Genomic DNA, 17,449 nt, shown 5'->3' with positions numbered 1-17,449 from the left:
AGTCTGAGTCCAATTCAAACCAGCTAATGACATCTCATTCGATATAGCATTATGGGTGTCCAAGTGGACTGCGGCTTGGCTAAGCATCCAACTTTGGGAATTGGACTCCACGATGGGTGTTTGATTTCGATGGCACAAATTGCCTATGAGGCACAATTTCAATTTGGCTGACCTTCATAGTTGATACCAAGTGCTAGAAACTTCCAGAATCAAGGATTAGATGTAGTGGAAGGTTTGTGTACACCTAGAGTAGTCGGAAACCTCTAATTCGGTGCACTTGAGCTCTTCTTTGCCCTAGAGCTCCAACACACACACAGATACTCTCTTTCTCTCTCTCTCTCTCTCTCTCTCTCTCTCTCAAAGCTCAAAAATTGAAAATGAGCTCACTTCCCTCTTCCTTAGGGTTTTAGACTCCTCTCCAACACTCCTTTGATGTCTTTTCCTCTTCTTTTTTGGATTACAACCCGCTTTCCTTCGATTTAGGCTTATTGTTGCCCAAAACCCTAGTATTGTGGTTTTCTTCCTTTTTTCCTATTTTTTGCTTCCTAAATGCCTACCAATCCCTACTAATCACAAGCAAATGCTAATGCTAATCAAACCAACTTATCCAAACTTCAAAAATCCAAAACACTTACTTTCATTGAAGATCAAATTCTCTTTCTTCCTACATATTTACCTCAAGCACCAGTTTGGCAAAAACCCTCCAATGCTTGATTTGGAGTGCGCTGTCAAAGGATTTTCAAAAGCAAAGTCGCGTCTACAGAAGACCTTGACGAATTTCAAGATAGAAGATCAATCATGTGAATGATCCAATGTCAGAGATTGGTCTCATCATCAACTGGTTCAGGCCTCCAGCTTCTTGAAATGCGGCATTCAAACTTGAATGTATGCAATACAAGTCCTCATTAAAGACAAACTCTGAATCAAATAATTTTTGCACTCACAAGGCAATCTCAGAACACAGTCAATAAAGTTTGCCTGAGCAAAAGCACTTGTAGATTTTGCTATCCAGTGCGTAAGGTTTAAAAATGGCAACTAAGCCAATCTTGAAGATATACAAGGCTGCAGCTCACTCACGGTGAGTTACAACCAGAAAAGCAGTCCATCTGATTGCTAGTCATTTCCTCTCATGGTGGCTTGAATAGGATCGCTAGCTTACATACAATTCTGAATGAAATAAATAGCTTCCACTCTTCGGCAACATGGATGTCCATACATTGCAATATCACTTTATAGATAGGTTTCTGTTCTGACAGTGCACTCCAAGTACACAGAAATAGTTCGGAGTCAAGTTGTCAGCCTTTGAATGATGTTGTCATGACAGTCGTCAACTGCCAATTAGCGATCAGCACGCCTACTGATAAGATCATAGCCTCCTTCGAAAGGCATAGATAGTGTTCCACTCGAAAGCAATCACAGCTTTGATAGCAGCCGCCTTGACAATTGTAGGAATTCCTCTTTCAATACATGCTTTAGTCTTCTAGTAATTGTATATCTAGGATACATGCCTTGCAATCATAGGGGTGTCCCGATCCAAGCACGTCGATATGTACACGAGAGACTTGGTTCTTCACAGCTTCTTCGATAAGGCACTCCGTGTCAATGAAGACCACATACGAAGGGGTAGTGCGGTTGCCTTGGTTGTTGCCGATCATCTCCACCCGAACATGTGACAGATGCCGATGCAGGAGTAGGTAGTCCCGAGGTCAATCTCGATGGCACTGATCCCTCTAGGACAGCTTCTGTGTCCTATGTGCAAACTCCTCGTTCACTAGCTTTGTGTCAGCTTCTAGTCCATCCTAGCAGACCACTACGTATGGAACACTCGAATTCAGTCGTGCTGTCTGTTCATCACTGCAGTCCTCTTCTCCTTGTGCTGACTCGGGATGCAGCACCTTCTTCTCGTTGTGCTCACTCAATCGCATAATGAGTCCTGATTCTACATCGCTTCTGCTGCCTTCACAGCAGCTTCCTTCATTTGTTGTTGCTGCAAAGCATAGCATATGTAATCCTTGCAACTTCTCTATCTCTTTTTCAACATTGGCGGTGGCCTGTAACAAAGCCAACCCATGCAAATACTGCCATCTATGGTGATCGCCCCCCTACTTCCTCCAAATCTTGTTTTCCTCCTCTTTCCCGTTGCTTTTTCTTCTCCCCAGCCCGATAAAGCTCTTCTCTCTGACCAGAAAAGCCGCTTCTCCCACGCTAATGTTGCAATAATATTTTTTGATGCATATTCACGAGCTATCATTTTTGTGAGCCCAATGACACCGGCTTTTTCAGCACTGTAGTTCGTTTGACCTACATTGCCAGTCAAACCAACAACTGATGATATATTTATGATTCTTCCCTTTCTCTTCTTCATCATTATCTTCGCAGCTGCCTGAGAGCACATAAAAACACCAGTCAAATTCAAGTCAATAACTTCATGCCATTGCGATTTCTTCATGCTCATCATTAAAGTATCCCTTCTAATGCCTGCATTGTTTACTAGAACATCAATGGTGCCCCATTTCTCAACTGTAGCTTTCATGATGGTATCAACATTCTCCTCCTTTGAAACATCTCCACCACAAATGAGGGCTAAGCCACCCATCTCTTCAATTCGACTAGCTACATCCCTAGCCTCTTTTGATGACCGCGCATAATTGACAAGAACCTTGCAGCCCACACTTCCCAAAGCAAGAGCAATTGCTTTTTCAATGCCTCTAGAAGCACCTGCTACAATTGCAACAGGAGCCTCAACTAACTTTGCAGCTTCCACAGTGGCCTCTTATGTCGTAGTAACCATAGATCTGACAATTGTTACAGTGGCTGGCCGTATGGTGAGGGGAAACAAGTCCTTTGATACACAAAGATTGGGCAAAGATGCATGCATACATGTCAACCAAATCATTACAGATAAGTTCCTCTTGCTCCAACCCCCTCTCCACTATACTGCCCATCTAGAACAAAAATGCAAACACAATGACTAAGTATGTACAAAGTAAAAAATGTCACAGACAGAACTTTTTGGTGGATTCCACACCTCGGATGCACAGCAGTAGGACATCCACCCCCTCTGATCCTGCGCATCCTCCAGATGGGCCAACTACCCATGATCATCATCGTCAAGATCCACGAATAGATCAATCTCTTCATTGTATATTTCTGGTATATCAACAAGGTTATCTGTCATAACATCTGTCTCTTCTACTAGAGTTTCTTCTCGTTGCTCTTCTCTTGTAAATTCTTCCAATGCATAATCCTCATCATCTCTTTTCTTGAAAATCTTAATTCTTTTTCCTGCAATAGGCACTCTAAGCACTGTCCCATCCAATTCTATCAGTTCATATGATGCATTGTCAAAGACATGTCTGACTATGTACGGCCCAAACCATCTTTTCACAATCTTCCAAAGTATCTGCAATAACTTCTTCAATTTCCACATGGCTCTAGTGTGGCTCTCATCCCCAAAAAAATTCTGCCCCTTTCGAAGCACCTGATATAAACAATCTGCTATGTGTGCAAAATGGGGTATCCAAATCATGTAAAACACACAAGCTCCAATGAATCTCCGTACCTCTGAAATGGTAGAACAATTCTCCATAATCTTTCCTACAGAATCCACCTTATCAGGTGAAGGTTTCCTGCCATAATACCCACACATATGTCCAACAATGACAACCTCATTTACTCCAAAAACAGATTTTTGCCCTGATAGTGTCAAGTTCACTTCTTCTAACCTGGCCAAAATATTTTCACAAGCTGCAATATGATCAGCCACAAAGTATGTGCATCCCTGCTGATTTAGACTCTCATTCTTCTCTTCTTCTGCACACCCCTTAATGGGCACATCATCCAAGAAAAGCATGGTAAGCTGAGGTATATACTCACGAAGGACCTTATGCATCGCATTCATCATATGCGCAACAGAATTAGTGGCACCTTGAGGCAAGGTACACATCCTGACAAGCCCAATAGGAGTTCTCATAGTGGTTATGTCCCTGCTTTCCAAAGCCAGTTGAAACTGATCATATCCCGAATACAAATCACCTAAAGAATAGATGGCACGTCCAGCAAATGCTTCTCATCGACAACTGGACCTATACCAACATTCCTGATAGTAACTCTGTTTACTGACTGCATGTCCTATATAAATCGGAGAGTACCATTCTTCTTTGGAACCGTAAACCACCTATTTGAGAATGGTGCAGATGATGGATCTAGGATTCCCATCCTGATTTTCTCATTCAACAAGTCAACTAACTTTGGCAGGTGTGCCCTAGGCACTGGAATAGGTTGGAGGTTCCATGGAATATGAGGAATAGTAAATATCACCATAGAGACAATAATATTTGGATTCACACATCCAATCTCATGCAAGAAAAAAGTAAACCCCCTTCCATGTCGCTCAAGCATATCCTAAAAGCATTGCTTCTCTGTGGGTAGCAAGAAATCACCATTTCCAATTGTTAATTCAACAAGAGTCTCTGCTCAAAATTTATGGCCTACATGCTCTGGATTCCTCAAAATTGGCTGTTTGGCAGCCCTCTCTATTTGCTGATCACTGTCAGGTGGAAGTGGTCCAGCTACCGGCTTCACCTTCTTATCCACAGTCTTGTATTTTGTGTCAACCCTGGCTTCATGATGATCCTCTGCATTATTCAAATCTTGTTGTAAATCAGTACTTCTGTACTCTAGTGTGGCTGAATATCCTTAGCCCTCTGCTCTATGGACTGCATAATAGGAACAGTCCTAAACTCTGGATGCTGAAATATCTCAGCAGTAAACTTTGTTGGCTGAAAGTTTTCAGCCCTGTGTGTCTCTGTAGGTTGATCATAATCAGCCGGAAACTCTGTTTGCTGAATTTCTTGAGCACTCAACACTTTTTGCTGAGTCACCTCAGCCTTTGACTCTATCTGTGATACAAAATCTAAAATTTCATGAAACATGTCCAGGGACTACACTGATACATTACTGTGACAACTCTGTATATCAATTTTCAGCATATTTTCCATCTCTATAATCGTATCTGCACAAACCATACTATCATACATCCCATCTATATGCTCATCATCCTCTAAAATACTTACACTAGTCAAAACAGTCTGCTGAATTTTCCCCTTGTTTGTCGTCTCCATAGCATAGGTCCATAATGCTTACTGACTCTTTGAACCTTTCTCAATCTGGACTCCATATGCAGAAGCATATCCTCTAGCTGCCACATAAGAAGTATGCGCAGCTATGTCATCTACTAATTTCTTCATTCCGCCTTTCCCAAAATTGGTAGCAAGCGGAGCTCCTGTTTTAGTCAACCAGATCTTGCCATCTTGTCCCCAAAATACCAAATTCTTTCTCCTTGCATCTTGAAAAGATTCGCAATCCCTGCAATGCTGATGGTCCGTACTATCACACCAAATACATCTTCGATCTCTCCTAGGTGTAGTAGGAGCACTAGAAGGAATAGTAGGCACGGTCGAAGCAAACTGCTCTTTCAATTTTCCACCAATTCTGCTTTAACTGACTCCAGTGTCAAATCCGTTATGTCTTTTATTGTGTCATCAAGGGAGGAAGGAACCGACGAAGCGGATGGTTTTGGAGCAGAAGGAGCCGGCATCGGTCTTGGAACAGGAGGAACAGGAGTATTAGAAATAGTAGGCACTGGGATAGGCCAAGAAACTGGCTGAGGAAGAGAAGAAATAACAGGGGTAGAAGCAGACATAGGAGCAGAAGACGGCGTCGGTGTCATGGATCCATTCTGTAAGCGGATCTTCCATATCCGCCTCTTGGTCAAAGTCGAGACCGCATCCTGGGCGTCTTGCCAATCCGTTTTAAGACCCATAGGCTTCGTGCGATCCTCAAGAAGCTCTCCTAATTCTTCCTGAAGAGCAAGATCTGCAGCTTGCAAGAAAAGCTCAACTTTCTCAACATCCAATGCTCTTTGTTCAATGGCATCAAGCTGACTATACCTCTCTTGAAATTCTCATATCAATTCTGAAGCAGCTAGACCTTTGTTTGGCATGTAGACCCACTCTCGAAATGATCGTCGTGTAGCCATCCCAAAGTTCTCAAGAAAATACTCCTCTTTCAGAGCCTTCTTAAAATCTTGCCAATGCGAATTTTGAAGGAAAAGATCATCACTTTTACCCTCAAGGCGGGTGTGACAAGGCGAAGAAAATATTTACTCATAAGTCCTGTTGGTACTCCAAAAAATCCCATCTTGATCTCATACGTCTTCAAATAAGCCAATACATTACGGCCATCAAGTAGCTTCTTTTCATTCTCAACTGCTTCAATCGCCTTAGTCGCGCTGATTGCATTCTCCTGCTCCTAATATAGTTGCCTTTGTTGAGACAACTGTTATTGATGCAACTGCTGCTACTGCTGCATATACAGTTGTGTCTACTGATTTTGAAGGTGCATATACATAGGCATATTCTGCAAAATCTGCTTTAAATCATCCATAGAAGTACTTGAAGCAGCAATCAATGATAGAGCTGAAGTAGAGGACAAAGCAAGAATCGTAGAAGAGGCTGAAACTGATGTTGAAGTATCTCCCATCCTGAAATTTAAATGCGACGCTTTCACATCGGGTTCACCAAAGATATCAAAGGGTTTTCGAAAGCAAAGTCGCATCTACAGAAGACCTTGATGAATTTCAAGATAGAAGATCAATCATGTGAATAATCCAATGTGAGAGATTGGTCTCATCATCAACTGGTTCAGGCCTCCAGCTTCTTGAAATGCGGCATTCAAACTTGAATGTATGCAATACAAGTCCTCATTAAAGACAAACTCTGAATCAAACAATTTTGGCAGCCACAAGGCAATCTCAGAACACAGTCAATAAAGTCTGCCTGAGCAAAAGCAGTTGTAAATTTTGTTATCCAGTGCGTAATGTTTAAAAATGGCAACTAAGCCAATCTTGAAGATATACAAGGCTGCAGCTCACTCAAGGTGAGTTACAACCAGAAAAGCAGTCCATCTGATTGCTAGTCATTTCCTCTCATGGTGGCTTGAATAGGATCACTAGCTTACATACAATTCTGAATGAAATAAATAGCTTCCACTCTTCAGCAACATGGATGTCCATACATTGCAATATCACTTTATAGACAGGTTTCTGTTCTGACGGTGCACTCCAAGTACACAAAAATAGTTCGGAGTCAAGTTGTCAGCATTTGAATGATGTTGTCATGATAGTCGTCAACTGCCAATTAGCGATCAACACACCTAGTGATAAGATCATAGCCTCCTTCGAAAGGCATAGATAGTGTTCCACTCGAAAGCAATCACAGCTTTGATAGCAGCCGTCTTGACAATTGTAGGAATTCCTCTTTCAATACATTCTTTAGTCTTCTAGTAATTGTATATCTAGAATACATGCCTTGTAGTCATAGGGGCGTCCCGATCCAAGCACGTCGATATGTACACGAGAGACCTGGTTCTTCATAGCTTCTTCGATAAGGCACTCCGTGTCAATGAAGACCACATACGAAGGGGTAGTGCGGTTGTCATCTCCACCCGAACATGCTGACAGACGCGGACGGAAGAGTAGGTAGTCCCATGGTCAATCTCGATGGCACTGATCCCTCTAGGACAGCTTCTATGTCCTATGTGCAAACTCCTCGTTCACCAGCTTTGTGTCAGCTTCTAGTCCATCCTAGCAGACCACTACGTATGGAACACTTGAATTCAGTCGCGCTGTCTATTCGTCACTGCAGTCCTCTTCGCAGAATGAGTCGTGATTCTACATCGCTTCTGCTGCCTTCACATCAGCTTCCTCCGTTTGTTGTTGCTGCAAAGCATAGCATATGTAATCCTTGCAACTTCTCTATCTCTTTTTCAACATTGGCGGTGGCCTGTAACAAAGCCAACCCATGCAAATACTGCCATCTATGGTGATTGCCCCCCTACTTCCTCCAAAGCTTGTTTTCCTCCTCTTTCCCGTTGCTTTTTCTTCTCCCCAGCCCGATAAAGCTCTTCTCTCTGACCAGAAAAGCCGCTTCTCCCACGCTAATGTTGTAGTAATATTTTTTTATGCATATTCACAAGCTGTCGTTTTTGTGAGCCCAATGACACCGGCTTTTTCAGCACTGTAGTTCACTTGACCTACATTGCCAGTCAAACCAACAACTGATGATATATTTATGATTCTTCCCTTTCTCTTCTTCATCATTATCTTCGCAGCTGCCTGAGAGCACATAAAAACACCAGTCAAATTCAAGTCAATAACTTCCTGCCATTGTGATTTCTTCATTCTCATCATTAAAGTATCCCTTCTGATGCCTGCATTGTTTACCAAAACATCAATAGTGCCCCATTTCTCAACTGTAGCTTTCATGATGGTATCAACATTCTCCTCCTTTGAAACATCTCCACCACAAATGAGGGCTGAGCCACCCATCTCTTCAATTCGACTAGCGATATCCTTAGCCTCTTTTGATGACCGCGCATAATTGACAAGAACCTTGCAGCCCACACTTCCCAAAGCAAGAGCAATTGCCTTCCCAATGCCTCTAGAAGCACCTGCTACAATTGCAACAGGAGCCTCAACTAACTTTGCAGCTTCCACAATGGTCTCTTATGTCATAGTAACCATAGATCTGACAATTGTTACAGTGGCTGGCCGTATGGTGAGGGGAAACAAGTCCTTTGATACACAAAGATTGGGCAAAGATGCATGCATACATGTCAACCAAATCATTACAGATAAGTTCCTCTTGCTCCAACCCCCTCTCCACTATACTGCCCACATAGAACAAAAATGCAAACACAATGACTAAGTATGTACAAAGTAAAAAATGTCACACACAGAACTTTTTGGTGGATTCCACACCTCGGATGCGCATCAGTACGACAGCGCAAGCACTAAAGGCTCAAATCCATTGGTCCCTGCAATGAAACCACAATGTGGGAGTTTTCACTCGACCGTTAAGATCCACAAACCACTTCTTACCCAACCAATTCCAATTGGACTAGTATCCACTATAATAATGATAGGATTCCTAGTTGCATACTCTACTTTTCTCAATGTTGTTGTAGTCCTCAAAGGCTTCTTTGGTTACCTTATAGCTTTGGTATATCTCTTGTTCCAAAAAAATTTCCATCCCTTTCTTAACAAATATTCTGCAATGTGAGCATAATAGGCAGTCTATATTAAGTAAAACACATGCTCCAAGAAACCTTTAACTTCAAATGCTAATAAACATATCTATTTTATCTTCACTTTCACGGAAAAAAGAGTTTCTTCCATAAGGCTCACACGTATGTCCCATTGTCAATATTTCATTGACTCAAAGCACTCGTTTCTCACCTAAGAGGGTGAGATTCACCTCTAAGTTGGTAATGATTTTCTCAAAATTTGAAGTATGATCTTTAGTAAACTTTGTGCAACCCTATTCATCTAGCTCTTCATCCTTCTATCTAGATATATATAACATGTCTACTATTACCAGATTCCCTTTAAGTGCATTATGTCTTAATTCTGGGCTCATTGAGTTAATATAAGCAATCCATCTTCTCATGGCTATATCTAGAGTAGAGTAATTGGTAATCATGCCTAGTTGAGGCAAAGAGTCTATCTCTATTATCATTAGGGAACCAATGTAGGACTCTTTATTACACTTTAATGTAGTCACAATACCCCATAGCTCTCTCTTGATATGGTTGATATCTCCTCTGTCTTTCATTTAATACTATAATCGCATATTTGTTCCATTTTTTATCTTGAACACTATAGCCCAACTAATTCCAATTGGACTAGCATCCACTATAATAATCTACATACTGTGCTTTTCTCAATCTTGGTAAAATCATCAATAAGTTTTTGAGTTTCCTTATAGTTGGCACATCTCTTGTCGTAGAAGAATTTTTTGCCATGTGAGAAAAATGGGGAGTCCATATTAAGTAAAAGACACATGCTCCAAGAAACCTACTAACTTCAAACATTGTTGAGCATATCTTTTCTATCTTCTCTATTACATAAAGTTTTGCAGAAGAAGGCCTTCTTCTATAAGGCTTAGATATATGACCCACTATAAATAGTTCATTCACCCCAAACATTGGTTTCTAACTTGAGAGGGTTAGATTCACTTCCTCTAATGTAATAAGTATTTTCTTACAATCTAGAATCATGATCTTTGAAAAACTTTTTGCAACCCTATTCATCCACCTCTTTATCCTTCTCTTTCTTTGGACACCTGTTAATGGGCACATCATCCAAGAATGGCATAGTCACACTTGGAATATAATCCATTAGTACCTTGTTCATGGAATTCATCATATGAGCCTCAAGGTTTGTAGCTCACTACGATGATGTACACATATAAACTAAGCCAAGTGGACACTTCATTGTAGTCAAGTCTCTACTCTCTAATGCCAATGGAACTATCTATCTTGAGTATCGATCTCCTAAAGAATCAATAGCTATGCCTGCAAATTCATCCACCACTAGTCCTGCATCCATATTCTAGATCGTACACTTTTTTTACTGTCCAAATTTCATGTATAAACCTAAGTGTACCATTATTGTAAGGCAATGTAAACCACTTATTAGAATATCATAGAAATGAAGACTCTAGAATACCCATTCTTATAGTTCATTTCATAGATCTATGAGTTTGGGCAAGTGAGCCATAAACAACACTAGTATGTGTGGCAAGTTCCAAGGTATGTGTGATATTGTAAAAATCACCATGGGTGTGACCACTCGTAGATCCACACAATCTATTTGATTTGGTTGAAATAGGAATGCCCTACCATGGCAAGATATAATCCATATGAAAATCTATATCTTTGCTGTGGTAAGAGAAACTATTTACTACCTATCTTCAAATATTTAAGAGATTCCTCTATAAATTTATGGCCAATATTCCTTGAATCTACTAGGTTTGGTTATTTGGAAGCTGACTCAATTAAGCCTTCACTCTGTAATGGCAATGTTACTACAACTCAATTCACCTTTTTATCCATTGTTTTGTACTTTGTATCAATTGTGGCTTTCACTCTATTTTCTCCATATGACTCTTTATGCATCATAAATTCAACAATGAATTAAAACATATCCAAAGATTTCACCTATATGATGTTAGACCCAATACTCTACTTTTTTTCTAGCATAGTTGAAATCTCTACACTTATGTCTGTAAGAGCTACCCCATGATATAAACCCATAATACTCTCATCACCTTACAATAAGCCTTGCTCTTTCATAGACTTTTCTACCTTGAGGACATATTGTCTAGAAGCTATCTTCATCTCTTCAATCCTATGAAATTTCATGAAACCTATTGAGCATCCTATGAAGATCAAAGTAAAAGCATCTTCATGTGAAGTAATAGGTGAGAGCTTTATTCTCTTAGTCCTACCCTAGTCCTACATTACAGCAGTACTTACTAAGAACCATGGGGAATTCACTCATAGTAAAGAAGACATGTCACCTACATGCAAGGACTTCTAAAAAAACCCCTATTTATGAAGCTTGTAAGACTAGTATATCCCCCTATTTAAGCTTATAAGATATATACATGTATGACTTTTTATGTATCCCCTTTCTTAAATGTAAGTCTTCCAAGAACATATACTATTTTTCTTTTTAAAAGTTGGAAATATCCTAATCAATTAAAAGTATTAAAATGGTCATATCACAAAGTGACTTATGTAGTGGCACTTGGATACCATCGAAGTATGTGTCACAATGATTTTGAGTGCCTGTGCCCCCTTACCACATGAGGAGAGAGAGTAGGGGAATCGAACCCCTTTATACTTAAAGTGACTACACCACAAGCGGGCACCAAGCTCTCTTTGGAAGAAGGGGAGTTGAATCTCTTGTAGGGGAGCTACGGAGCTCTACCTCGAGACCTACAGACCGCTTATTGATCAAGTGTTTCAAGCCGAGCGGCCATGGCTACCTCTCACATAGCCAACGCGCAATGCCTACCTTGCAGGTGTAGTGAGCTTACCTTGATGCTCGATCGAGTTCCCTCCTCTCTCTTGCACTCTCGTAGCTCCACGATCCTTGTGGCAATCTCAAGCAACCTCAAGCCCCCTCCCTCAAGCTCCATCCTCCATAGCTACGCGAGAAGAGAGAAGAAAAGAAGAGAAGAGAAGATGAAGAGACAAGATGGGGAGTTTCTTCTTCACGATCCCTCACTCTCACACACTCACTTCCTCACTCCCTCAACCCCTCACTCAAGCACAAGCAAGAAGGCAAGAAACAAGAGAAGAAAAAGAAGAAGCTTTGGCCACACACAAGAATGACCTTCTCATTCACTTTTGAACTTTATATACATGCCCTACTTTTGGGCAGTCATCCCCACTTTTTACATGGCCGGCCATTAGCCTAGGCCTTCTGTTCCTATTTCCCACCGTTCTAACTTATCCCGTTCCCAGTAATGCATACAATTTTCACAGGAGTGATCCCAATGCTCTTTTTACAAGGATTCGGGAGTGCCTTCATATTTAATGGCGTGCTTTTACTCCTTTCTTTTCTCAAGGTGCCACCGTCATTCAAATCTTCAGGGTTTGTCCTCCATCCAGGATGTCTTTTCCTTCCTTTGTCATGTGCCTTCTTGGTTATCTCATTCTTCTATTTTCCCCGCACTTCTACTCCATTTTCCGTTCCTCTGTGTTGCGGTAAACATTACCCCCTCCTAGCGGAGTGCCAGTCCCATGGCACTGGGGTGGTGAACAGCATGGTCATTGGGGTTGGTGCTAGGTGGAATTGGCGGGTAGATGACCATGATAAAAAAGGTGGTGATGTGAACGAGAGATGATGATTGTTGATTTCTGATGATTTGGAGAGATTCTGGCGTGCTTTGATCTAGATGAAGATGCTCTGTCACACGGTTGGAATGTTTCTTCGGTGAGGACTGTCAAAACCAGGGCTCCGTAATCAGTTGAAGAACACATGGTTCTAAGATCTATGCCAATGGCAGGTTCCATTTGAGTTACGAACAACCTGCAAGAAAAAGTTGTGCACTCCCTAAGGGGTTTGTCTGTCTCATGGCGTGGTGTAAGTGCATGCGCAATGGAACCGGGAGATGGGTCTAACCTTGGGCAGGCCCTCGGTAATGTCCCACGCTTGAGGTGCACTCCCTAAGGGGTGTGTCTGTCTCACGGTGTGGTGTAAGTGCATGTGCAGTGGAACCGGGAGATGGGTCTAACCTTGGGCAGGCCCTCCGTAATGTCCCTAAGGGGTGTGTCTGTCTCACGGTGTGGTGTAAGTGCATGTGCAGTGGAACCGGGAGATGGGTCTAACCTTGGGCAAAGCCCTCGATAATGTCCCACGCTTGAGGACCCGGTTCGTGTGTGGTTGGAGGTGTAGTGCAGAGCTTAGGGTGACAGGTCTGGAAGTCCTATCCTTGATGTGCCCTAAGTGTGAAGTGGGGAGAGGGGTTAGGGGGGAACCCTAGGTGTGGTAAGCAAAGTGAGGCTTCGTGCCTTTTTCTTTCTTTCTTTCTTTTTTTTTTGGCCATTGTATATATAGAAGGTGTTTTGGCTAGTGCCTATCACCTTCAGTCGAAAGCGCAGGGTGGTCACAGGCATTGGGATAGAAAGGCTCAGCTTTGGAGGTATTCTTTAATAGCAGCCCGAACCTTCAGAGGTGTGGATGACAAAAAGGGATGGTTACACCTCGTGAAGCGGGTGTCATTCATATTCTCTAAGAGTTCTAAGCAAAAAGAGGGAAGTAGGGTTGCCCTCATCATTAATCTAGTCATAGCCCTACTATCTATTCCTAGATTGATGTCAAAAAAGAGGGGGGGGAGGTGGGCTTCCTCATCGATAGGCTTCTGCATTAATAGGAATTTAATCAGCCCAAGATAATTGCAAGTGGTTAGGAAGGCAGGATCCGAGCAAGAAGAAAAGTTTGCGAGGAAGCGGGTGATGGATGGAAGGAGATCTTCTACTCTAAAAACTAAGCATTCCTCGGGAGTGCAGGCATTTACATTATATATTCTCAAAAAATCAAAATCCCTATGAATAGTGCGGTCATAATCCACTCCATGCCGGCGAGGGTAGGGCATGTAGGTGGGGTTTCGTTCCGCGGGGGAGTGAGCTGTAGAAGGCGGTCCAGGCATCAAAATTGGCATCCCAAGTCCTCCTCCACCACTTCGACTGCGCCTCATAGCCTAGGACGGATTTGGGAACCCGGTTCACCTTGTCCTGCCAGTAATCTGCAGGCTCTTGCCTCCACCTGGTTATAATAAGACTCCTCTCTTCTATCCATCTTTTTGCGAGGTCATTGGCCAGGTCCTTGATCTTGGATAGGATGCTTAGGGGCAATGCACCGTCCAGCGAGCGTGGATAGGCAAATGACAACTCAAATGGTCTCGTCTGGAACTCCCGGTCAAGCTAGATGATCAATTCTTGAGGCCAATCGACAGGGTTGGGGTCCCCTTGTAGTGGCACTCATCAGGGAATTGTCTGGGTAGTGATCATGCTCTGCATTGTGCATCCTCTACTAGTTTCTGCCTCCTTCTTTTGGCTGCCACAATGCACTTAGGCATGTGGGCATCTTCGGGCTCGTCTGGAGGGAGGTCTGGTAGAGGCGGACTGGGCATTTTTTGTTGTTCTTCTTTGTCCTCCTGCTCCAAGTCAGGGCCCTCTTTGGTATTCTGCTCGGCCACTGCGGTTGGGGTTGCTTGTGATGGTGGTGCGGGCTGCTCTTGTTCTTCAAACCCTAGTTCTTTGAGCTCAATAGTGGAGAGGCTGACATGGCACAGGTAGTGGAATTGCTGCTCCTTGGTGAGTCGTGTGCCGATGGGGAGTTCCGGATCCTGAAGGCCATATCTTAGTGCTCGGGTAGTCAACTCCAGCTTCCTTCTCACCCGCTCCACCGAATCATCGCCCTCTGCTTGGGTGACATGTAGCACAGTGCTGAGAAAGGCTTGCCTCTGTGCATTGGTGCATACATCGGATGCTTCGGCCCTGGATTCGGCAAGCACTCTCTCGCACTCGGCCACTGCCAAGCACTCCGTTAACTGCCTGATTCTTTCAAAGTTGTTCTCTTCCCATGCATTGGCTCTTTCATCCATATTTCTTCTTTCCTCTTCCAGCTCACTTGCTAGTGTGGTTACCGCCTGCTGCTGCTGCTATTCGTTTGTTAAGGCCTAGAGTTGGTGCCACTCCTTGGACTTTCGAGCTAGCTATTCTTCGGCGATTTCTTTCACTTGATTTGCAATACTGAATTTCTATTCTGCCTCAGCGATTAGTTTTGACTTTTCCTACACTAGCTGCTCGTGGCTTTGGATCTCCACAAGGTGCAGTCTTCATTGCGTGAAGGCCATGGCCATGAGGGCCTCTGTGTCTTCCTTGGAAACTTCCAATGCACCTTGCAAGCATTGTGTCTCTTGTTGCTGCCCTTGTGCTTTTGCTGCGAGGGTTGCTGGCCTTTCCTGTGCTAGGAACTCTATCTCTCTCTCCAGCCTATCTTGTTCCTCGAGTTCATATTGTAGCCTTGCTATGGTATTCTCCTGCCGCTCGCTCGGCTCACCCTCTTGAGCTGCCAACTGTCCATACCCTTCTAGTCTAGTTGTTCTCTATTCCAGGTCAGCATATTGCTACACGAGCAGCTTTAAGCTCCACTGCTCGGCCACCATGTTTTATTCTTCATCCTCTAGCCTCTGTCTTAGGCGGCTTTCGTTATCCTGGGCTTCTTTCGTTTTTGCCTCTAGCTGATCTTGCAGCACTTTGACCTCCCTTTGTCGATTGGCTCCTTGCCTTGAAACTTCGAGCCTCAGGGCTATCAAAGTTTCCCTTTCCTTTTCCATCTCTAATAGAGCCACCTTCTTTTCTTCCTTTTCTTTATCCAACTATGTCAAGAGCTCAGCCACGTAGGCGTTGTAGTCCGCACCAAGTGGCATGGGAATAGGAGCTGTGGTGGTTGACGCTTCTAGCTTTTGCCGTTTCGGGTCTTTCTTGGACTCAACATTTGCAGTGACATGTCTTTTTTCTCCAGTATCTAGGACAATCTCAGCCACTTTACTGACGAGCATCTACATCATGCTCATCAGCTGGGCCGTGTCCAGAGAGGGCATGGGTTGTGGAGCAGTTGTGGTGTCTGTTGGCACCGGCACGAAGAAGGGAGGCAGGGGGTGTAACAGTGACTTCCCCTTGCCTACAATCACTGGGGCTACCCTTGCGCTACCACTTGCTTCAGCCTCATGGTGAGGACTCAACGGGTTGATCTCTCCTCTTCCATGAGTTTCTTCAACAGACCTGCGAGTGGCCTTTGCCAACTCAGCTAGTTCTTTCATTCGTAGCTCGTGGGCTTCCTCCTCCGCCCTTCTTTGCCTTTCCTCTTCTACCTTTTTTGACTCCTCTCTAACTCTTTCGAGCTCCTCCTCCTTCTCCTTCCGTCATTGCTCCTCCATCTTCCTTGACTCTCTTCGAGCCCTCTTCACCTCGGTCCGCTCCTCTTTGCTCAATCCCTCCTTTTTTTTTTTTGGCTCTTGCCGGTCTTCATTTGCTTCTTTGGCTCGGACATTTGAGTGGGTGGTATTTCAGGCTCTCCTCCGTCGCTTGCCGTCTCTTTGCTTGAGCCTTCTTCCTCATGATGTGGTGAGCTTTGGTGCTTAACTTGCTCTTCCTCCCTACCTGCATCCTTGATAGCCTCATCAATGATTGCAATGAGGACACCTCCGTATCTAATTGTAGAGGCTTTTGTGGTAGGTTTCTTTATTGTGGATCATGCGATAGAGGCCGAGGATTCCCCGCCAGCTGGTGCTACGGGCAGGAGCTAGAAGGGCGGCTGAACTCCTGATAGTCTTCTAGACAAAGCCGTTCTAGTCCACCTCCTCTGGAACTCCAGCAGTGGCACACTGATTCTATTGATGAGTGCATTGTATTTGTGGCCTGAGAAAAGAGCATGGATCATCTTAGCTTGCATCCTCGTCGCAAGGTCTGAAATGTCAGCTAGACTGATTCCATCGACCGTGTGCACGTCCTCCTTTTTGACTCCTAGCATGGCGTACATATCTCTTTTTGGGCACCTTTCTTTTTTGGGCACAAGCCCCAGGGCTCTCTCGACAATGTCTGTGTTAAGGGGCACTCGCACCCTTCTCTCTTGATCACCCGCCCTCACTCTGACCATGCCCCAACTCCGTCCTTCATCGAAGCTCCTTAAGAAATCTGTGCACATGCCGTAGTCCACTACCTATCCGACCTTCTCTATGTACTTTTGGATGTTATACTTGTCCACCAACTCCCTCATGGTCGGATCTTCCAAGATGGCTTCATCTAGATTCATGGTATGCTTGAATGTGAATTGGCTAAATCCATGCGTCTTGATGCTAATTTACTTCGTCAGCTCCACTTCCGTAAATGGGAGTCTACCTTGTCTTGCCATGGTAGGTGCCTTTCATCACCCAAGTCAACGTTAGAGTTAAAACTTGATTTATTCCTAGCAAAACTCAAGAAAGAATGTGTGTGATAGTTTGCCGTGCGGATTCAGAGGAATGAAACT

The 17,449-nt window shown here is 43.5% G+C and overlaps 2 pseudogenes; both read right to left on the bottom strand.

Moving 5' to 3' along the window:
* Positions 1–1,799: 1,799 nt before the first annotated feature.
* LOC148014089 (3-oxoacyl-[acyl-carrier-protein] reductase 4 pseudogene) lies at positions 1,800–2,815 on the bottom strand (annotated as a pseudogene).
* A 5,195-nt stretch (positions 2,816–8,010) lies between these two features.
* Positions 8,011–15,755, bottom strand: LOC148014088 (3-oxoacyl-[acyl-carrier-protein] reductase 4 pseudogene; annotated as a pseudogene).
* Between the last annotated feature and the right edge of the window lie 1,694 nt (positions 15,756–17,449).

The sequence above is a fragment of the Lygodium microphyllum genome, chromosome 25 (genome assembly GCF_053477565.2).
Source record: "Lygodium microphyllum isolate KBCC chromosome 25, Lygodium_microphyllum_v1.1.10, whole genome shotgun sequence".
Classification (NCBI taxonomy): Eukaryota; Viridiplantae; Streptophyta; class Polypodiopsida; order Schizaeales; family Lygodiaceae; genus Lygodium; species Lygodium microphyllum.
Note: the sequence above shows the minus strand (reverse complement) of the source record. Positions and strands in the feature narration are given on the sequence as shown.